Source organism: Myotis lucifugus, unplaced genomic scaffold (genome assembly GCF_000147115.1).
Source record: "Myotis lucifugus unplaced genomic scaffold, Myoluc2.0 scaffold_310, whole genome shotgun sequence".
NCBI lineage: Eukaryota > Metazoa > Chordata > Mammalia > Chiroptera > Vespertilionidae > Myotis > Myotis lucifugus.
The window spans coordinates 1,413,229-1,426,490 of record NW_005871358.1 but is presented as its reverse complement, the minus strand read 5'-3'; the positions used below and the strand labels follow the sequence as shown (position 1 = coordinate 1,426,490).

At 39.9% G+C, this 13,262-nt stretch overlaps 1 pseudogene; it reads right to left on the bottom strand.

Moving 5' to 3' along the window:
• Positions 1-1,898: 1,898 nt before the first annotated feature.
• Positions 1,899-2,800, bottom strand: LOC102428627 (annotated as a pseudogene).
• Between the last annotated feature and the right edge of the window lie 10,462 nt (positions 2,801-13,262).

Sequence of the window (13,262 nt, the reverse complement as noted above, 5' to 3'; positions counted from 1 at the left end):
CACAGCCCTACCCACCCCCAGGGAGGAATGTCCTCCTCCCCATCCCTGCTTCCAGCCTCTTCCACATAAGGCTTTCATGGGTGCTCATGCCATATATTTTCAAAACAAAGGAATCAGAAGAACATGGTCTGAGTCTCCAGGGAGCAGTATTTCTGGAAACAGGACTGAAAGGAAGAGAACAGAGCCAGAGGGGAAGTACTGGATGTGGACTTGAGAGGCAACGAGAGAAGGTGCCTGGTTTTGAGCAGGCTCTGTCCTCTCGTGATATCCACACCACCAGAGCTCTCACATCAGGGCCAGGCCTTGGCTGGAGATGAAGCCACTGTGGACCCATGTGTAACCTGGGCACCTCCCTCTGCCTCTGTGGGCCTCAGTGTTTTTCCTAGTGGCCCAGGTGCTCAAGTCAAAATCCTAGAGTCATCTGTATCTCTATCTCTGTTGCTCTCTATCCCCCCAAAACCTCAGAATCAGCAAACCCTAGGGTTCTACTTTCAAAATCTATCCAGAATCCACCCACTTTTCACCTCCTCCATGGCCTTACCCTGGAAAAACCCCATTGTCTTCTACTTAAAACAGTTCAGTCACTTCTTCTCTGACCTTTCAGCTCCACTCCACTCCTGCCCCGCTCCCCCCCACACACAAACACAGGCTGTTCACCCAACAGTGGCCAGAAGTCAACCTCTGTTCCCACCACACTCAAAAACAAAAGTCTAAGAACTGCTTGTGACCCACACAGCTCTACATGTCCTGCTCTGTCTCTCCCTGCCATCATCTCCTCCCACTATCACTATTTCCTCCAGCCCCACTGACTTCCTACTATTCCTGTCATTGTTGCTTATGTTGAATCATGGAGACATACACACACACTTGAGATTCTGTATGTTTATGTGTGTGTGTGTGTGTGTGTGTGTGTGTGCATTTGTTCTGTCATTCTTCGTTATTCACAGATTCCATATTTGAGAACTCACCTACTTGCAAACACTTATTTGCAACCCAATATCAGTACTGGTAAGAACTCAGTGGTCATTCTCAAACATGCACAGAGAAGAGAACAATCTAAATTGTTTACTGGCCACTTCTAATCTGAGGTCCAACAAGGCAAGACTCTGCTTTCCTGTTTCAGCTCTCATACTGTAAATGTGTAGTTTTCATAGTCTATGTAGTGCCACACATTTTACAGTTTTGTTCTTTCTGTTGGTGATTTCACTGTTGAAATTGGTACCCACTTATAGTGTTTCTAAATGAGGGAGGCTGTGATGTGACTTGTGGAGAAAATATGTATGAGATAAGCTTCATTCAGACATATATTGAATGATATGGAGATTGTTCACTCACTGTTCCTTTGGTGAATTTGGAAAGGTTTAGAAAGGGGGAGATATTTAACTCAGAGCACTAGAAAGAAGCACATTCGTAAGGAATACATTGAAAGGTTTTCAGCAGAAGCAGAAAAATAGTTCAGAAAAAGCACATAAAACTCTCCAGGTAATTTTTCACCCAGTGAATAAGAACACAGACACATAGACATCCTATCCACACTTTAATGATGAGATGTGCACCATGAAAACTGTGGTCTCCAATTTTCCTCCAGAAAATTATGTAAATATCCTTAATACCCAAATGTACTTATATCCATAGGAGAGTGTAACTCATGACTATTCTTTCAAGGAAACAATAGAAATATTACTTTGAATGGTAGGATACCATAAGAGAATAAATTATGCTAAAGGAATTCATGTTAACCCATGAGATGAGAATTTCCAATTATGTATGGTCAAAAGATTGAATTAATTTGTCTCAGAAAATAATAGGGCTCTGACGCTTTGAACCCTTCAGTCATGGGCACTTCTTCAGCCTAGTACACTTGGCCCTTGAAAAGCTTACCTGCCAAGGAATCTTACCAGAACCCTCTTTATGTCATTGTTCCTCAGACTGTAGATGAAGGGGTTCAGCATGGGTGTGACCACAGTGTACATCACTGAGGCTATTGCACTTGAGTGTGCATTTTGGGTAGCAGCAGAGGTGAGATACACTCCTAGGCTCGTAACATAAAATAAGGAGACAACTGAGAGGTGAGACGCACAGGTAGAAAATGCTTTATACTTCCCCTGAGCTGAAGGGATTGCATATATACAGGAGACTATCTTAGAGTAAGAGTAAAGGATCCCAGCAAAGGGACCACCACCAAGTAGCACAATTAAAAAATATATCATAAGGTTGTTAAGAAAGGTGTCAGAACAGGCAAGTTGAACCACCTGATTGAGTTCACAGAAAAAGTGGGGATTTCTAAGTCTGCGCAGAAGGACAGTTGCAACACCATTAAGCTATGTAGCAAGGAATTTAGGAAACTTATGATCCAGGACACCAGGACCAGCATTCTACAAAGCCGGGGGTTCATGATGACCATGTAGTGCAGGGGGTGGCAGATGGCCACAAACCGGTCATAGGCCATCACAGTCAGGATAAAGTTGTCCAACACTACAAAAAGTGTATAAAAATACATCTGAGTAATGCAGCCGTCATAGGTTATAACTCTGCTCTGTGTCTGGATGTTCACCAGCATCTTTGGGATGGTGGTAGACGTGAAACAGATGTCTACCAAGGACAGGTTGGAGAGGAAGAAGTACATGGGGGTGTGGAGGTGGGAGTCTGAGCTGACCGCCAGGATGATGAGCAGGTTTCCAAACACAGTGACCAGGTACATGGAGAGGAAAAGCCCAAATATGAGGGGCTGTAGTTCCAGTGCCTGTGAAAGTCCCAGGAGAAGAAATTCTGAAATTTGTGTACCATTGCCTGGCTCCATGTGTCAGAGGTGACTACCAAAAAAAAGAAAAAAAATGAATAACTAATTTTCACATTAGCAAACATTAGTAACTGAGAATAAATGACACATTTACATTTTAGAATCAGGAAAATAATTTCTATATTTGGTGTATGATCTACTTCCCATTAAGTCATCTCTATTGCCATTTCTCAATAGAATTTCCTTTATTACCATCAATCAACTCTTCAAACATAATATATATTGCTGTTTTATTGAGGATATCTTTCATTCATTTGAGGTATATATAGAGTGTCCCAAAAATGTAACCCACACTTTGAAAAATTATAAAGGTAGTGTTTATCAAAATGCATTTTATTTTCAAAATTGACCTATCAGCTTGTACAATGTGTATACGTTTTTGGGGACACCCTGTATGTTGACTATAGATTATGTTCATGTCACAGTTCAGAGTATGGGAATGCTTTATTTTTTTTTTAAATACATTTTATTGATTTTTTTTACAGAGAGGAAGGGAGAGGGATAGAGTGTTAGAAACATTGATCAGCTGCATCCTGCACACCCCCTACTGGTGATGTGCCCGCAACCAAGGTACATGCCCTTGACCGGAATCTAACCTGGGACCCTTCAGTCCGCAGGCCGACGCTCTATCCACTGAGCCAAACCGGTTACAGCGGGAATGCTTTAAATAAAAGTCTCTACAAATAATGATGAAGACAGAACTTAATCAAATAAAAATGATAATATAACATAACCAATGGTACAGATGCTATAAAGAATAGAAAATCACATTAAATGGAGAGAGTGGGTAGAGGGTGTGTGTGTTTTTTTATAGAGTTTAGCCAAGACTTGCCAACAGGCAATTGTTAAGTAGACACCTCAAAGAAAAATAAGCTGGAGACTAAGGGGAAAGTTCTTGGCAGACAAAAAGGAACAGCCAACGCAAAGACCCTCAGAAGATGGTTGTTTTAGAAAAACCAATGCTCACAATGACCCAGTGCATCCAGGGGAATAAGCAAGGCAGAGAAGGTGAGAGATGGTGGCAGAGAATAGTAAGAACGAGGTAGCCTGCATGTTGCTGTTGAACACTATGTAAATGCACACTATGTAAAAGTTGCACTTTATTAATCTGGTTGCAAAAGCATCCAGTTAATCAAACAGGATATCCTTCTTAGTACCTTCCCTTGCTATTATAGTCACATTGGAATAGAGTCCAGGTACCTCTGTTCTGAGGACTGCTCTCAGTTTATGAGGCACACACACACACAATGGCCTTTTCATTTGTGTTATTTCCAAGTCTTTCTCACTCTATACCACACTAAGTAGTCTAGGAGTAAATACAAGTCAAGTTGTGCAAATCAAGTATATTTTTCAAAAAGAATTTAGAAATAGTACCTAGATATTCTTATCATAAGCCTCCCATGGACAAATACGCTTGAGGTTTCATGTGGCTATGTCCATTATCAGCCTTGTATTTAAAGGAACATAAACAATAGGTTGCATAAACATAGTGGGAGAGACAGGAATAAAATGCACATGAGGAAGAAAAGAGATCTAATGAGCTCAGCTGGTCCCTGAAAGATGATGAGGAAGGAAAATCTCCTTTGGATTCTAGCAACTTTCCAACCCTAATAACACCCCCTTGAGGCCAAGCAAAAATAATAAATGAGAAAAAATAAATTTCTCCAAAAGACAGAGGTAGTTATAAATATACTAGAGGCCTGGTGCACGACATTTATGCACTGGGGAAGGGGGTCCCCTCAGCTTGGCCTGCACCCTTTAGCAGTCAGGGAGCCCTTGAGGGATGTCCAACTGCAGCTTAGGCCCACTGGTGGGGAGGGGGTTTGGGGTAGGGAGGTAGAGAGGTAGCTGCAGTTGGACTTTCTTAGTGCTGCCGCAGAGGCAGAAGAGGCTCCTGCCACCGCTGCTGTGCTTGCCAGTTATCAGCCCAGCTTGTGGCTGAGCAGCGCTCCCCCTGTGGGAGCGCATTGACCACCAGGGGGCAGCTCCTGCATTGAGCTCCTTCATAGTGACCAGTCAACTTGCATATTACCCTTTTATTATATAGGATGGTATGAAACAACTTACAAGTTGACTAACACAAAGGAAAAATTACCAAAAAATAAACCAATAACTCACAAAAGGAAATGTCCAAAAACAACACCGGTTGAATATTTTTAACATCAAGCAGATGACCGGTTTTTCCTGAGCCTCTTCTCTATTTATTTGACCAGTAGTGATAGGGGCAGAAATAGAATGTTGGGGGACCAGCTAGAATTCTAAGAAATGTTAATCATGAACTGTTAACCGTGATTGTTTTGTTCTGATTAAAGAAGGCATATTGTACCCTGGCAGGCAGTTACACACAGGGGACCTGAGAGCTCACCTGCAGATGCAGCCCATCCTCCCATTTTGAGCTGCCTATTATCATGAAAATATTAACAACTTTGTTGCAGAAATCAGAGCCACCAGCCCTTTGAAGACCCCAGCCCTTGCATATCACTAAGCCCTTTGAAGATCCACAGCTCTTTTGCATACCTGCAGGCCTTTGCAAATCTCCAGCCTGCTTACCTGTTAACTGCCCATTTGGCATACCCTTTGGCTACTTCCACATGAAATCTTTGCACTTTTACCCAATATAAGCAGCTGACTTATAGTGGGGAGCTTAGCAGATTGTTGTGGATGACCTACTGCTCTCCCATGCTACCTGCAGTCCTGGAATAAATGCTCATATATGATTCAAACCTGTCTCTGCTTAATTGGCTCAAGTAGTGTCAGGCAGCATGGACCCATTGTTTGAGCAGTTACAGTAAGTTTTTATGTAGTTGATGGCAGATGAGACAAGCCCCTTTCTTACTTTTCTAATGTGGCATCATTGTTTTTTTTGGAGTTCGGGTTTTGACCTCATTTTTGACAAATCAATTGGCACAGTCTAATTCTGGTTCCAGTCTTCATCTAACATGCAAAGGCCTCCCAGGACATGATCAATAAATCCTGCACACACCCTGAGGAGCCATCCTTCTACACTGAGTAACTTTCTTCCTATAATTTAGCTTGAGCACCTTCTCATACAAACATTTATTTAATTGTACTCTGACTTCATTGTGCCAGATCCAAACAAGCAAGAATTCACCTTTGCTCACCTTTGTTTTTTCACAAATGTCTGTGAATATATGTGCATTTAAATAAGAACACATTTAAGTAAATGTGAAGGTATGAAATTAAAGAAATGACAGGGAGAATGAAACCTGCTTAAACAGAGTGATTTTAAAGCAACTGAAATCAATTAAAGAAAATTGAGCTTAGCATCAAAAAGTAACAGAAACAAGGTGTAAAATAGCAATAATTTAGTGACACCAATATAGATTAGTAATTAATTGGCAAAGACATAAACATATATATATATAAAAGCCTACACGACCATTCGACCATTCAACCATTTGATCGTTCCACCAGTAGCTATGATGCGCACTGACCACCAGGGGGCAAATGCTCAATGCACAGGCATGGAAACATGGAATAGACTGGTGAATCTCCGAGGGAAAGGGGAAGGGGGGAGAGTGGGAAGAGATTAACCAAAAATCCAGAGGCCCAGTGCATAGATTCATGCACTGGTGGGGTCCCTCGGCCTGGCCTGCAGGGATCAGGACAAAACTGGCAGTCTGACATCCCCCAAGGGGTCCCAGATTGCAAGAGGGCACAGGCCAGGCCAAGGGACAACACTGGTGCATGAATTGGTGCACCAGGCCTCTAGTAGAAGATAATCTATAATGCTCCTAGAAATAGAGGAAAATAGCAGATGCTCCATTATTGTTTGTTGAATAAATCAGGAATTAGGGCTCAGTATATATTAACACAAGGTAAGGTTGCAATTCAATATTTTTGAAAAGATTAAATTGTTGAATAAACCTGGAAGAATAAATATTTTCCTGGAAGAAAATGAAGTTGATCCCCTATACCAGTCATGTTACAAAAAATCAAAGGGATTGCCTACTCACTGTGAGAGTATCCAATCCTTTTTAGGTGAACATAGAGAAAACTGCATATTAATGATTATGGATGGGCCAAACCATTATGATTAAGTTAGGAGCCTCAAAAGTAATAAGACAGACATATTCAACTAAATAAAATGTAAAACATTTTTATGGCCAAAACAAGCCAATTGAAAAATAATACTATTTTATTTTTAAAATTTTATTGAATTTATTGGGGTGACAATCAATAAAAGTGTATAGGTTTCAGGTTTAGAATTCTATATCATCTGTATTTTTGTATTGTGTGCTCAGGATCCAAAGTTAAGCCTCTTTCCATCACCATTTATCTCCCTTTTACTCTCTTCTACCTACCCCACCATAATAATTTTTAAAAATATTTTAAATGCTAATAATGGAACAATAAAAGCATATAACAATAATATTCAAATTTAAAAGAACAACAAATATATGACTGATCAAACTTAGAAAAAGTTCAGGAAACAACAAAGAATTTTTGCAGACCTGTAAACCTGGGCAAAAACTTAAAAAGGTGTCACATTGACTGGAGTTGGAACTTTCAAACAGGTAGCTAAGGGGTACTCTTTTGTCTTTTCTAGCAGAACTATAATGTGTTACAACATTGGTAAACCAATCTGAAGACGCTATTACAAGTACATAAATTCTTTCAGTCATGGATTCTCAATCTCTGCACATTGACATTCTGGGCCAGATCATCGTCTGTGGTGTGGTCTCTCCTGTGCATCACTGGATTCTATCTACACCTCCCATGTGACAGACAAAATGTCTCTGGACATTCTCAATGTCTCCTGGAAAACAATACTACCTCTGGTGGAGAACCAGAGTTTTAATGTAACAATCTCAGAATATTTTTGTATAATTGTTATAATAGCAATGTATTGAGAAAGTATACCAGTATGGAAGACTTTCAAAGTGTGAATAGCACAGCCACTTCTTAAAATATTATGTGCACATGGTAATAATGAATTGGCATCACACTAGTTGATTGGAGGGTAGACCATAAGGTATTGTTGAGTAATAAGGAAGAGTGGGCACATGGAAAAAAAGACTGTACAACACATAAAGAGAATTTCTGATGGGCACAGGATGCTATTTAGGCATTTGTATAAAAGCATATGACTGTGTATGTGTGCATAACATAGGAAGACACATTTTTTGAAAAACTTAAGAATGTATGGAATAAAGATTATCAGTAGGAATGATATTAGGTTAAGTGTAGTGGTTACAAAACAATTGTATAAAACAAAATGCAGTGAGAATCAAATTGATCTATATAAAGACAGAAAATAATAATAAGTTAATAATATCAACATGGTCCACTATTCTAGATTAAAATTCCACAGACTTGGAAATAAAAGAATATTATAGAAGGGCTTTTAAAATCAGGAGAAAGCATTGTCTAAGTTATAATTTCTTCTTATATAAAAATAAATGAATTCAAGTATGCTAATGGAACATAAAGGTAGTCTGTACTCAAATATAAAAAAGAATGCCTTCCAGAGGAAGGTAGAAGATGATGCAAATTTTGGAAATAGAGCTAATGACAAAGACCAACAGGAACAATAAGGAATAATAGAGATGTGAAACAAGTTGGCAATGTGTGTGTAGGGTGATATATTAGTACCCACTACTCAAAACATTCACGTTTCATTTTTGTTTTATAGCAAGAATTCCCAAGTGAAGAATATAAAATTAGCAGCTGAATTTTTTTTAGTAAGAAAAGTGAAAAATAAAAAAGCAACAGAGAGAATACAATATGATTGAGTGACAGATTTGCGCCCACACTACCCATAGACACAATTCCCCACATATACATACATGAAGGTACTCAATGACAACAAAGTGAGTGGAAAAAAAAAAACCCTCCAATTCCTTGTTTAAAGGAATGCAATGAACAGGAATAAAAACACTCTGACCCCACTACACAAATGTCAAGACTTGTACAGACAATTTACAAGAGAGAAAACAAATGAATAACAAACCACAAATATATTCAGGTCACAGGTAATGAAGAAATTGCAAGGTTAAGCTATTTAGCATGCCTCCTTTTATTTATCAAAAAAATTCTTTTTCATGTGAATTGAATACCCAGAGTGAAAGGATATACTGTGAAATGCATGTTTTATGAACTACTGTTGCAAGGTCATCTTTACAAGAAATATATTGGATCTGGATCTTTCCCATTAATATGGAAACATAGTTGAATAGATCCCATGATAAAAACAAAGAAGAGCTGTCCTCACTTTACTGAACATGCTTCCATACCTAGCACTGTATTTTCCTACTTCCTTTAGTTGCAAAACTCATTGTATATGTTCTACTTTTACTTGAAATATTCTATGCCTCTCATTGCCACTTCTAATTGGTCTTCCATCAGTTAATTGTCAACAATTGCCCATATATTGCTGAGATCAATGTTCACTTCTCCTTTTAGCATCATAAGCAAACAAACAACCACTGGCTGATACCTGTCAAGAGACTTCAGGTACATGTGCTTGGCTTTGACTCTCTCTGACCTTTCCCGTAGTACCTACTGGACCTTTGGACTCACCTGATTGGCAACTCTGAGGGGAAGGTTTTCATGGGAAAGTCCAACCTCCTGGATGGTTGATGATGGAGACTGAAGCTCTCTGCCCAGACAAGACAGCAGGAAGGAGGCAAGCACAGGTCTCCTAGACAAATTTAGGATTCCAAAAACAACAACCAGGTCCCAACCAGCCCAAGGTCACACATGCTGAAAGAGGAGAGAGAAGGTGATATTTAGAGCTCCCTAAGTCTGCTCATTAGGTACATTTCTGTCTTGTTACTCCAACTCCTAATCATCTGATTTCTCTGTGGGTTTGGACTGAAGGGAATATTTTCCTGCAGATTCTGTTCCCAAAAGACCAGCTTAGAAGTCAAGTTAATCCAATATCTACTAGTTCTTCCTTATGAAATCTGTTTGCTTTCAGAGGACTACCCTCCCAGCACCTTATCCCAATCCTGATTTAAGGTATTTCTACTGTTGATTAGAAAACTCAAATCTCTAAATATTGACTTGTGTTAAAGACACAGGCCCTGATGTCTTCACAAAATTGCTATTTTTTTTTTCAATAAGGGGGAGAACTAACTAAATTCCTTTGATACAAACTTTGGGTGTTACACATTGGGCTTCATGACTCATTAGTCAAAACAATTTGGCATTTCAACCTTACATCACAAGTTATGAACTGTCATTTATCCCCTCACTATGAAATATTTGTTAATTATAGGAAATATATTTAGGAAGGGAGAGGGAGAAAGAAATAGAAACATCAATGATGACAGACAATCATTGATGGGCTTCTTCCTCCTGCACGCTACCTACTGGGGATGGAAGCTACAATCTGGGATGTGCCCTGACCAGGAAATGAACTTTGACCTCCTGGTTTATAGTTCAACACTCAACCACTGAGCCATGCCCGCTGGGAATGACAACAATTTAATGATAAAGAGTATGAAAGATGATCAAAGATGTGAGTAGCAGTCACACTGTGAATTCTTATGTAGCATTGAAATAAATACATTAATTAATCAAGCAAACAAACATTAATCCCTTGCCTCTGGGTTAAGTCGAATGGGCTCTCAGGGGACAATAGGTAAATGTTCCTGCTTCCATTCTCTGTGACCCCCTCGCTCTTGCAGGGTCAGCTGGGTTTTGAACTCAGCCAGATAAGATCTATGAGAGGAAAGTCATTGTGGGGACTTCTGAATTCCTCCCTGAATGGTTGATGATAGAGACTAAAGTTCTGTTCACAGACAAGATAGCAGGAAGGTGTGAAGTATCAGTCTCCAGCCAGAGTTGGGGCTACAAACAAATAACAGTAAGAAATAAACATAACCATGCCCTCCCAGCCTAAGTTTATGCATGAAGGGAGACTGGAGATGAGGGGATACTTATAAATCCCATACCTGCCCTGCAGGCATATTTCTCTTTGGTTTCTCCAACCTCTAAGCACATGAATATGATATATTTTATAACAAGAGGAGTATTAGGGTAGCAGATGGAACAGGCTTCACGTAATGGGCTGACTTCAAGATAGAGGAAGAGTCTGGCTCATCCAGGTGGGACTAAGGTAACCACAGTTGTTCTGTAAATGATAAAGAGACAAGGAGTTGGTCTCAGAGAGATTTTGAAAATGCTACACAGCTGGCTTGAAGATGGAAGAAGGAACATGTGCCAAGGGATGCAGGTGGCCAGCATCACTAAGTCGTTAGAAAAAACAGCTCTTCCCCTGAGCCTCTAAACAGGAGTGAGGAACCTTTTTTCTTTCAAGGGCCATTTGAATATTTAGAGCATCATTTCAAGGCCATACAAAATTATCAACTTAATAATTAGCTTCCTATATTTGGTCAAACATTTAATTAACTCATCCCTAATGCCTTGGCAGAGCCAGACCAAATGATTTTGATAGCCTCATAAGGCCTGCAGGATGGACATTATCCACACCTGCTCTAGAAGGACCCCAACCCTGCACACATCTTGATATCAGCTACTGAGACTCATTTCAAGCTTCTGTCAAAAAAAGATAGTATCAGGAAAGCAATAGCTCTCTAGCTCTGTTAGTCAATGAGTTAAGTCCATGGACAGGAGATATCTGGAAGGAGAAAGTTTTACTTTTTAAGCCTTGAAATGGTAAGTGGGAGGAAGCTGCAGAGGGGTGATGTTTATGTTTGTAAGGGCCTGATCTTCTAGTGTAGAATTTCCACATCTGCTCATTAAACATATTTGTACTCTCACTTTCTTCCCTAAGATCATCGAGCTGTTGAGGATGAATGCAGAAATAAAACTTTACTGAACTAAAATTTAAATAAATGTTTGTCTATTTGCAGATATGGCCCCAATTCTTTGTCTGTTTCCATATCTTGGCCAATGTGAACATGAGCTCCTCCCATTCAGAGCTGTAGTCTTCTTCTCCATCTTTCAGTCTGGGTGGGAGTTAGGATTTTTTTTTAGTTCTTTTGTTCAAAAAAGTATGGTGGAAGTGACAATGTGCTTTACTAGGCCTTGGTACATTTCCACTGCTCTAACTCAGAACCCTCGGCTGAGCCATGTGAACAAATCCAGGTGGGCCTTCCAGAGAAGGAGAGAACATGCAGACAGAGCTCATTTATTCCAGCCAAGCCCTCCCAAGGTTAGCCACCATAGCTAAGCCCTTAATATATTAGAAAGCCCAGCCAAGGTCAGCACAGACACTCCAGCTGCCTACAGACTCATGAGGAGATCAGCAGAGAATAGAACACCCACCCCACTATACAAACCCATTTGAAAATAAAGGAATTCTATTAAACCATTTGCCTTTATGATGGCTTGTTATATAGCAACTAGAGGCCCAGTGCACAAAATTCATGCAGGGGGGGGGTGTCCCTCAGCCTGGCCTGCACCCTCTCCAATCTGGGACATCCCTCTCACAATCTGGGACTGCTGGCTCCTAACCGCTTGCCTGCCTACCGGCTTGATTGCCACCTAACTGCTCCCCTGCTGGCCTGATGGCCCCCAACTGCCCTCCCCTGCTGGACTCATGGCTCCCAACTGCCCTCCCCTGCTGGACTCATGGCTCCCAACTGCCCTCCCCTGCCGACCTGATCACCCCTAACTGCCTCTGCCTCAGCCCCCATCACCATGGCTTTATCTGGAAGGAAGTTGGACTGTCGGAAGATGACTGGTCTCCTGGTCTAATTAGCATATTACCCTTTTATTAGTATATATAATGAATTGATCCTATAATCAAAGTGAACAGAACTGAGGGAAATTATAGTAATCTGCTACTTCTTACTTTTGGCATTTGTACTGATATTTGAGGACAGCATTCACAACCATTCTGTTATTTAAATGCATTTCAGATAACTGTATAAAAGTGCCTCCACTGAGTTCCCTTCCAGGTAGTCAGGACAGGGTGGAAGGACATGCATGTTTTTGCAGAAAATTTTGTGATGCTTATTCACATGACTGGGCAGGATTTCAACTCCTGTGTGATTCATCCTTTGGTAATAAAGATTGAAGATATTCCTGAATATAAAGGATATATATATATATATATATATATATATATATATATATAATGATGATGATATTGAAATTGTTCACTCCCTTTGGTGAATTTGAAAAAGTTTAGAAAAGGGGAGATATTACCTTAGAGCACTAGGCACTTTTTTAGGGAGCACACTGAAAGTTTTTCATCAAAAACAGGAAAATAGTTCAGAAAAAGCACATAAAATACTTCAGGTAAATTTTCACCCCAATGAATAAGGACCCTTCCCATAGACATCATATCCATACTTTAATGAGTAGATGTATGCCATGAAAAAAAATTTTGAGTAGTAATAAGTTGTATGTTTATTTGTGCTTCATCATATTTAAGAACACTTAAGACTCTAACCATATTAGATCAGTCTATTTACTAAATTTTATATTTCCATGTAGATGCTTCTTGGAAACATGAGTTAGATAG